Below are 8343 nucleotides of genomic sequence, written 5' to 3' on the forward strand. Positions count from 1 at the left end.
AATCACATACCCATTTTGACCTTATCTTAGTATACAGTGTATGATGTTTGTCCATACCTAGTTTCTGCCAACCTACTTTCCAGGTTTCCCACCAATTTTTTGTCACAAAATGAGTTCCAAAAGCTTGAATCTTTGGGTTTATAAAACTTTGAGTTTATAAACTCAAACTTGAGTTTATAAAACTCTACATTAGTATGGTCATTTACTATTTAATATTACATACTAATCTATTCTATTAATCCACCACTCTGTTTCTTTGTCAATACCAAATTGTTTTGGTGATTACCACTTTGTAACACAGTTTGAGATCTGGTACTGCTGGATTCCTTTTTGTTCATTTGATTCCCTTGATACTCTTGACCTTTTGTTCTTCAAGATGAATTTTGTTATGATTTTTTTCCAGCTTCATAAAATAAAATAGTTTGGTGGTATGATACTGAATAAGTAAATCAATATATGTGGAATTGTTATTTTTATCATATTTCTCCAATTGTTTAGATCTGGCTGTATTTGTGTGAAATGTTTTGTTTGTGTTCATGTAGTTCCTGGGTTTGTCTTGTCAGGTAGACTCCCAAGTATTTTAAATTGTCTATAATTATTTTAAATGATATTTCTCTCTCTCTCTCTCTTTTTTTTAAGGCTTGCGAACTTTAATGCATTGGGATCAACAACAGAGCAGAAGGTGCAGGAGAAAGAGCAGCACCAGGGAGGCCCGATGGACCCAATCCTTAGAAACACTTCCTGTGGACAATGGAAGTCCCAGCCTCGTCATACTCTGGTTTGCTGATCCACATCTGCTGGAAGGTGGAGAGAGAGGCCAGGATGGAGCCCCCAATCCAAACCAAATACTTGTGCTCAGGGGGAGCAATGATCTTGATCTTCATGGTGCTGGGGGCCAGGGCTGTAATCTCCTTCTGCATCCTATCTGCAATGCCAGGGCACATGGTGGTCCCACCAGAGAGGACGTTGTTGGCATATAAGTCTTTCTGGATGTCAATGTCACATTTCATGATGGAATTGTAAGTTGTTTCATGAATGCCTACAGACTCCATACCAATGAAGGAGGGCTGAAAGAGGGTTTCTGGGCAGCGGAAGTGTTCATTGCCAATGGTGATGACCTGACTGTCAGGTAACTCATAGCTCTTCTCCAGGGAAGAAGAGGTGGCAGCTGTGGCCATCTCATTCTCAAAGTCTAGGGCCACATAGCACAGTTTCTCCTTGATATCCCTTACAATTTCACTTTCAGCTGTGGTCACAAAGGAGTAGCCTCTTTCTGTGAGGATCTTCATGAGGTTGTCAGTGAGATCCCTGCTAGCCAGATCCAGATGCATGATGGCATGAGGCAGGGCATAGCCTTTGTAGATGGGCACATTGTGGGTGACCCCATCTCCTGAGTCCAGGACAATGCCAGTGGTGCGGCCAGAAGCATAGAGAGATAGAACAGCTTGGAAGAGCAACATACATGGCAGGGATGTTGAAGGTTTCAAACATGATTTGGGTCATCTTCTCTTGGTTTGCCTTAGGGTTTAGAGGTGCCTCTGTCAGGGGTTTTCCTCTGGTGCTACCCACAGCTCATTGTAGAAAGAGTGGTGCCAGATCTTCTCCATGTCGTCCCAGTTGGTGATGATCTCATGTTCAATGGAGTACTTGAGGGTCAGGATACCACTCTTGTTTTGGGCCTCATCTCCAACGTAGCTGTCTTTTTGGCCCATTCCTACCATCACACCCTGATATCTTGGGTGACCCACAATGGAAGGGAAAATGGCCCTGGGAGCATCATCCCCAGCAAAGCCTGCCTTACAGAGACCGGAGCCATTGTCACACACGAGCACAGTAGTCTCCTCTTCACACATGGTGGGACAGACTGGGCAGGTTATAGGATAGCAGCACTGAGGTTGCAGGAATTCCTGGCTTCAGGGCCCTGCATCTGGTGTGTCTTTGGTTGATATTTCTCTCTTGAAGGTAGTACATGGAAATGTTGAAGGTTTATGTGAATTTATTTTATATCCTATAACTTTGCTGAAGTTGTTAATTATTTCAACTAGTTTTTTAGTTGATTTTCTAAGACACTGTGGCATCATCTGCAAAATATGACAGTTTTGTTTCCTTATTGCCTATTATACTTCCTTCAGTTTCTTTTTCTTCTTTTATTGCTATAGTTGGCATTTCTAGTAAAATGTTGAAAAATAGTGGTGATAATGGGCATTCTTGCTTCACCCTAATCTTATTGGGAAGGCATCTAACTTAATTTCATTATAGATGATGCTTACTGATGGATTTTAAATAGATACTACTTATCATTTTAAGGAAAGCTTCATTTATTCCTATGCTCTCTAGTGCTTTTAATAGGAATAGGAGTTGCATTTTGTCAAAAGCTTTTTTCTGCATCTGTTGAAATAATCATATGATTTCTCTTGCTTTTGTTATTAATATGATCAGTTTTGTTGATAGTTTCCCTAATATTGAACCAGTCCTACAATCCTGGTAAAAATCTGACCTAGTCATAATGTATCATCTTTGCATTATATTATTGTAATATTTTTGCTAGTATTTAATTTTTTTGCATCAATATGCATTAGGGGAATTAGTCTATAGTTTTCTTCCTCTGTTTTTGTTCTTTTTGGTTTAAGTATTAGCCTCATATTTGTGTCAGGAATTTGTAGGACTCCTTTCCCTATTTTTCTGAATAGTTTAAAGAGTAGTTGAATTAATTGTGCTTAAAATGTTTGGTAGAATTCAGTTGTGAATCCATTTGGTCCAGGGTATTTTTTTTTGTTTGATTATTAAGGAGCTGATTGATAGCTTGTTCAATTTCTTTTTCTAAGACATGGTTATTTAAATATTTTATTTCTTCTGCTGATCTGGGCAATTTATATTTTTTGTAAATATTCATCAGTGGATTTTTTCACTTTCTATTTTACTTTCTGATCCTAGGATATCAGGACAGTTTTCTTTGAATTTCTTAAAATATGATGTCTGGCCTCTTTTTTTAATCATGACTTTCAGGTAGTCCAATACTTCTTAAGTAACCCTCCTCAATGTGTTTTTCAGGTCAGCTGTTTTTCTAATGAGATTTTTCACATTTTCTTCTATTTTTCATTCTTTTGTTTTATTGTTGCTTTTTTAATGTGTCACAGAATCATTAGCTTCCACTTGCCCAATTCTAATCTTTAAGAAATTTTTTTCCAAATAAGCTTTTGTACCTCCTTTTCCATTTGGATGATTCTGCTTTTTAAGAATTTTTTCCCCCATGCTTTGTACTTTTTTTTTTTTTTTTTTTTTTTTACCATTTAGCCAATTCTGTTTTTTAAGGTGCTATTTTATTCTGTATTTTTTTGTGCCTCTTTTTACCAAGTTGTTGATTCTTTTCATAATTTTCTTATATCACTGTCATTTCTTTTCCCAGTTTTTCTCTACGTCTCTTATTTGATCTTTAAAATCATTTTTAAGCTCTTCCATGTATTCTTTTTTCAGAGCCTGTGACCAATTCACATTTTTCTTCAAAGCTTTGCATGTAGCTGCTTTGGCTTCATTGTCTTCTTCTGAGTTTGTGGCTTGGTCTCCCTGTCGTGGTTCTTTTTTTGTTGTTTGCTCATTTTCCAGCCTATTTCTTGACTTTTAACTTTATGTTAAAGTTGTGCTCTGCTCCTGGAGTGAAGGGAGCCTTGTCCCAAGCTTCAGGTTTTTTATACTGCTCTTTTCAGAGTTACTTCTTGGGGTCTGTAAGTTTTTGGTTCTTCCAAGGTTGTATAATTTAAGGAGAGGTGTGATCACTGCTCTCCTGGCCTATGCTCTGATCTTTGAGCAACCACAAGCACTCTTCTCTGTCCTGGAACTGTGACCAAGGTCCCCACTACCCTGCAACCTCAAGCTCTGGTGTATGCTAGTGCTCCTTCTTACCCTAGAACTCTGACTCAGAACCATGCATGGGCAATACAACAAGGTCTTGCACTCAGTTCCAGCAAAGGGTCCCCTATAATGTCTTCAAGACAGACTGCTGATCAGTGCTGAACTGTCTTCCAGGCCCAACCACCACCCTTGTGAGACAGACCTTTTCTACTGGTCTCCTAAATTGTCCCAGGCTGGAAAATTGTTTAACCCCAATATTTTGTTGTTTGGAAGGGAATTTGGGAGAGCTCAGGTAAGCCTTTACTTCACCATCTTGACTCTGTCCCCTGAAAGACTCTGGCTTTAAATCTTAGAACATATGATCCTACATCCCACCTCTTGAAAGCCATAGACTTTGCTTGCCTCAGTACACTACTTTGTGAAGGAGATTGTGGTCCAGGAGTATCCCATCTAGAAATAGGGATGGGAGGCTCCTTAGAACCATTCATCTTAGCATCTGAAGATAGCCTCTATTAAATAGCATTGCTGTTTCCCTTCTCCCCTCTCGCTGTCTGCCTCTGCTGGAAGACCAACCCTTCTTGCAATCAATCAGTCCTTCTAGTTGTATTCTTCCTATCTTGCCTCAGCAATTCCAGGCTTTTTTCACTGAGGGATGGAAAGACAGGGGGTTCATTTTTTATTTTCAGTCTGAATGAGCTAAAATGAGCTGTAACAGAGGTCTATTGCTTTATACATTGCTGATCATTGGTTTCCTTTTGTGAAACCCCTTTAAATCTTATGATTATGGTCAAGGACTGAAATATCCTAATTTCAAATTATATATTTCTGAGAAATTTCTCTTTAGAAGCTATACAATGGAGATAGGGGCACGGGAAAAGGATCAGTGAAAGCTGGGCTGGTGGAATCTGACAAGCAGAAAAGTATCTAAATGCTTGTCTTGTTCCAAGAGGAATGATTGTCATAAACTAGGTTTGTTGAGTGTTAATATTGGAGTAGTGTTTGTAACTATTGCACTTCATGGTTTCATCAAATTCACACTCAAAATAACTGAAGAAGAAGGAAGAGTGGAAGGAAAATTGGAGAAAAGCCTTTCATGACCTCTTCCATCTCTCTTTTTCTGGTCAAGGTACTGTGGCAAAACTCTCACAGAATAGACAGGTCCTGTTACAAAAAGCTCTTCTATTCCCTACCATGGATAGCAACATGCATTGACGTTGGCAGCATGGAGAAACAGGGCTGGCAAAATCTGACAAGCAGAAAAGTATCTAAATGGTAGTCTTGCTCCAAGAGGAATGATTGTCACAAATCATTACCAGTAAAACTGAAAAAATATCTAGTCAGGTACATGTGAGCCCTGGATTATCTAGTTTAGTACTCATGGGATATATTCTCTATTATGATTTAGATTGATAGAGTTTATTAAGAACTAGAGCTTGACATAAAAATGTTTGAGTGATAGTGAATGACAGGAATATAGTTTTGGAGCTGGAAGGCAGCATGTAGTCCTATCTCTTCATTTTACAAATGAAGAAACTGAGGCATAAGGAAATGAAATGACTTTTCCAGGGTCATCTATTCAGTAAGTGTCTGGGATAGTATTTGAACCCAAATCTTCCCCCCTTCTTCCTCTTTTATTGTTCTCTAGGTTGCATTCTGGACATGCCCTACCATGCTCCAGGTCTAAATCTGAAGTGATTCCTCTGTAGTGGAGTCCTTGTTCCAGTCCTGCAATCCACATGTTAGAAGTACCATCCACCCCTGCAACCTCTCCCTCTGACTGGATGGTTCTCCTAGAACTTCAATTTAAGGAGGCTGAGGTTAGCCATGTCTCATTCATCTCTAGACTGATCTCCAGACTTCCTTTACTATGTCTCTCCCAAACTCGCTTTTCATTTCCACTCTATGTTATCTTGACCTACTAGAATATGGTCTTGTTGATGGCAAGGAATATCTCTCTATTTATATATGTATTCCCAGTGATTAGCAACAGGCCAGGCACAATACTAAATGCTTAATAAATGCTAGTTGACTGACTGGTTGACTCCAAGTTCAGATACCTATCCGCTACACCATGCTACATTTTGATTGCTTGGCCCCTTCTCTCCAGTCCACTTTATTCTTTTAAAAAATCATTGATATCTTTTCTTTCCACAGCATTTTCATTTCCAAATAAATCCCTTTCCTCTTCTCTCCCCAGGAACCCATCCCTCATAACAATGAAAAAGAGGAAAAAAAGCAGTTTTCTACAAAACTAACCAAGCAATTGACCAAGTCTGATAGTACAGGCACCGTTTCATAGCCATGGTCTCTCACCTCTGTGAGGAAGGGACAGTGTTACATTTTCTACATGCTTCTTTGAGGCAAAGCTTGATTATTGTAATTATCCAGTGCATAGATTTTTGTTTCTTTGTTTTATTCTTCCTATTTATATTGTTACAGTCACTGTGTATATGGTTTTCTTGGTTCTGCTTGCTTCCTTTTTATAACTTCCCATGTCTTCCCATCCTGCTCTATATCCTTCATATTCCTAGGCTCATAGATTTAAAGCCAGAAGCTACCTCAGAAGTCTAGTTCAGTCCTTTAATTTTATGAGTAAGACAACTGAGGGTCAGTGAGGTTGTGACTCGACCAAGGTCACACAGACAGTGACAGATGCTGACTTTGAACTGAATTGACATGTGTCCAAGTTTAGCACTCATTATGCTGTACTGTCTATTTCTTCTGGGGCAGTAATATTCCATTACAATCATGTGCCAGAATTTGTTTAGCTATTCCCTTCAATCCACTTTAAATAGAGGAGAGCATTACCTTTTTTCCTTTCCAAGTACATCTGCTTAGGATGCATAAGAATCCCAGCAGATTAAACATCAGACATCTGGTATAGTTCCCGGGTCTTGCAATCCTGACCTTTTCCCCAAAGCTGATCAAGATTGGACTCCTAGTGCCTCAGACTTGAGTCTCCATGCTTTTTTTTTTCTACCTGTCTTCTCAGGTGAAAGCAAATGTGCACCATTTTCCATTTTCAGGGAGACATTTTTTCTAAGTGAGTGACATTTTTTACACATGGTGAGATGTATGCTGCTCATCTGTCATGTAAGGACATATTGCAGCTAAACAATCTACTCTGTCTCCTGCTACATAGCAAATGATAGAAATACAAAGCATGGTGCTAAGTTTCTCCTGGGAGTGGGGGTATCAAGCTGAAAGAGTTTTGCCAGGCAATAATACCAAGAGACTCAAAGTAAAACAGACTACTTCTGACAGATTTGAGAAACCCCACTGCAATGGCATGTGGCTCTAGATGTGGGCTTTCTTCAGCCCTGATTGTGGATTTTTGAGTTTGAGGAATGTCACTCTTGTTTTTCTTGTGGTCAAGTAGACAAGGATGATCTTCTGTCTAATAATTATGCTCTTCATTTGCCAAGGAACAATTCTAGTCTGTTCTTTTTTGTAAAAGGCTGGTTTTCTAGTTGTGGTCCAGAACCTATGCTGATCCCTCCGTGTTTGACTTTCCAATCTCTCTTTGAATCAGTGGCATGGATTAGTATGATGGTTTTTGTCGCCGTTGTTCAGTCATTTCATTTGTGTCCAAATCTTCTTGACCCCATTGGGGTTTTCTTGGCAAAGATGCTGCAGTAGCTTGCCATTTCCTTCTCTAATTCATTTTATACATGAGGAAACAGAGGCAAATAGGGATAAGTGACTTGACCAGGGTCACACAGCTACTAAGTGTCTGAAGCCAGATATGAACTCAGGAAGATAAGCCACCACTCTATCCTTTGTGCCACTTACCTGCCTCCAGTATGATAATTGGCTGAAGTTAAGAATGCATCCTGTGGTCAGGCAACGATGCAAAACTAATTGGCTCCTGAGGGGAGTTTTACCCATGACCAGGGTAGACCTTTCAGGGGGTGGAAGAGTCCCTTCTTCCCTATGTCCATTCCCAAGATGGATACAATATGCTCTGGAGATATGAATTTGAAGCCCACTTCTGACATTGGTCTTTTGGTAGTCTGTAAGGTAGGAAAATGAAACTGCCTCTAGAACTGGAGGAGCTGAGTTTTAACTCCCACCTCTCACACCTGTTTCCTATATAACTTTAAGCCTATCACAGAGTTTTCTTGGGTCTCAGTCTTCTCTTCTTTAAAATGAGGGGTCCTCTAAGATTCCTTCAAGTTCTAAATTTCTGACTCACTCTTCACAAACAGAGATTCACTCCCTTTTATCTATTCCTTAGTAAAATGTAAAAACATGGTCTCTTCCATTTACATCTTAGTCTAAATAAATTTTATCAGCTAGTTTCCTGAGAACAGATTTTGAAAGAGTAAGAGCAGAATGGGGCATGAAGGTACAACTACTGGGGTAAAAAAAGGGACAGGACAGGGGAAAATATTGAAAGGAGAGACTGTGGTTGCCAATGTCGAATTTTATCTACTTTTATTTTGTCTATCTGGGGCAAGTATTAGTTTGAGATGATATAAGATGGTATAACTG

At 39.3% G+C, this 8343-nt stretch overlaps 1 pseudogene; it reads right to left on the bottom strand.

The window, feature by feature from the left end:
* Nucleotides 1–628: 628 nt before the first annotated feature.
* On the bottom strand, nt 629–1908 carry LOC140498585 (actin, gamma-enteric smooth muscle-like; annotated as a pseudogene).
* Between the last annotated feature and the right edge of the window lie 6435 nt (nt 1909–8343).

Source organism: Notamacropus eugenii, chromosome 4 (assembly GCF_028372415.1).
Source record: "Notamacropus eugenii isolate mMacEug1 chromosome 4, mMacEug1.pri_v2, whole genome shotgun sequence".
Classification (NCBI taxonomy): Eukaryota; Metazoa; Chordata; class Mammalia; order Diprotodontia; family Macropodidae; genus Notamacropus; species Notamacropus eugenii.